This window comes from Sinocyclocheilus grahami, unplaced genomic scaffold, assembly GCF_001515645.1.
Source record: "Sinocyclocheilus grahami isolate Dianchi unplaced genomic scaffold, SAMN03320097.WGS_v1.1 scaffold48.1, whole genome shotgun sequence".
Lineage (NCBI taxonomy): Eukaryota > Metazoa > Chordata > Actinopteri > Cypriniformes > Cyprinidae > Sinocyclocheilus > Sinocyclocheilus grahami.
Window position 1 is genome coordinate 207,642 of NW_015505227.1, and position 2,087 is coordinate 209,728.

A 2,087-nucleotide genomic window follows, 5' to 3' on the forward strand; every position below is an offset into this window, starting at 1 on the left:
GAACAGAGTCTCGTGACAGACACAGTGATGAATATGTGTTTGCAGTACACAAGCCACGGTTAAGACAGCTGACTCCACTGTGAGGTGTCTTGCTCTCTCTCTCTCTCTCTCTCTCTAGCGCTCTCTCTCTCGCGCTCTCTCTCTCTCTCACACACGATGCGCAAAACTCTGCGTTTGAACAGTCAATAGCAAATACTTAAACTAATAACAAAACAGTAGCTGATTCAGAAGCGCCAGATTGTCATAGCAAAGTCAGAATTACCTCCTCTTCTAGGTTCACGAAACGGTCATCCATAAAATGCATTGCTGTTCTGTTGTAAGTAATCTTAAAGATTCCTAAATGCATCTACTTCCGGAAGGCCAAATAAAGTGCTTTTGCTTTCGCCTAGAAACACACAGCGTCTCCCTGACATGCTGCTTCAACACTAACTGCGGTTACTGAAACCACGCCTTCTTTCTTTGCGTGAACATTTGGGTGGCATTATGCAAATATTTCCACATAGTGAGGTAGATATGTGGGGGCGTGTTAGAACGACGCGTTTTAGGAGGGCGTGGCAGAGTCTTAACTTTGATAAAGAATACCTCTTTGCTTTTGAGACTTTAGTCTTTTGTAACTTCAGGGATCTTATCTATGCACAATCAGCTTGTAACACTCCAAAGAGAAAGGAAAACTTGAAATCGCATCATATGACCCCTTTAAAGCAGCAATATGTAACTTTTGGCGCTCTAGCGGTTAATAAACAGAACTGCACACATCCCGCAGAAGAACATTCCAACCGGAGCTACTTCTCAAAGTGTATGTCTATGGCGATTCATGCAGGTATGTGTTACTCTGCAGCGGTGACGACCCGACCAGGCTACAATAGTCCAAATATAAGTACTTATTATAAGTGTACCGTAGTGATTCGGAATAAGACAAAAACTTGGTTTGGAAGATGAATTCATGATGTACTCGCTCATTATATACATTTTGCACATTTTGAACACAGAAAAAGCTACACAGTGCTGCTTTAAATATAAGACTTGTTTACCGACAACATATTTTGTTTTATTAGTTCATTTTTCTTACTCCATTGGCATTTGTTATTTTCTTCTTTAAAACATGAACCTCATTACATTTATGCATAAAACAAGAAAAAACATTTGGGGTATGAATTTAATTTAAGACGTATTATTTGGAAACAAGTTACAACAATGTTATCTTAAGCCAGGGGTGTCAAACTCCGTTCCTGGAGGGCCGGAGCCCTGCAGAGTTTACATGCAACCCTAATTAAACACACCTGATCCAGCTAATCAAGTCCTTAAGGCTTATTTGATGTTTTGTGTGTTGGAGCAGGGTTGGAACTAAACTCTGCAGGGCTATGGCCCTCCAGGAACCGAGTTTGACACCCCTGTCTTAAGCAATTTTGCTCCTGACATAAATTAAACTTGTTTTAATGTATTCACCGGGAAACACGACAGAAATAGATGTTTTTGTGTTGATATCTAAATAGTCTTCTCTTCAGCATGATAGTAGTTGGGTATTATGTAACAAGTTTTATTAAATCTGCTGAGTGTTTTAATCGGGGTCAGCAGATGTCATATATCAATGGTCTTTTCTTTCCATGCTGGTGCTGTTGAGTTCACTATTTCTAGAAACCAATATTACCAAGGACATGACCCTGGTAAAACCCTTTCCACAAAGGCCTGATCTGATGCATGCCCACAAAAACATGCTTGAGTAAATAGACTAGTTTTTAAGATGTCCTTGACAGCCGTGTGCCATTGGAACACAGTGTTTTGTTGTGGTGTTTTTTTTCTCTGAGAACTGGCAGGATGTAGTCTCTCAAATCCTCTCAAACACCACTCCCTCACACTCCAGTTTGTACCACATTCATGCTAAACTTCATACCTACATGTAGACCGGAGCCCATCTGAACATACTGTACTTGATCTGTTTACACCCACTTGTGCCAGCCAATCACAGGTTGTGGTTCTCTAAATTACGCTTGAGCAAGCCAATCAGGCTTCTGTTTGGATGAGCAAATGTTCTTGGAGGTTAGATTTAGGAGCAAGTTATGACAGACACACAGAATTTCCATCCTTGG

General features: G+C 40.7%; 1 protein-coding gene across 1 annotated transcript in view; it reads right to left on the reverse strand.

Moving 5' to 3' along the window:
• LOC107582861 (solute carrier family 35 member B1-like) overlaps window positions 1–2,087 on the reverse strand; it is a 22,847-nt gene that overhangs the window by 3,588 nt on the left and 17,172 nt on the right. The window lies entirely within an intron of this gene.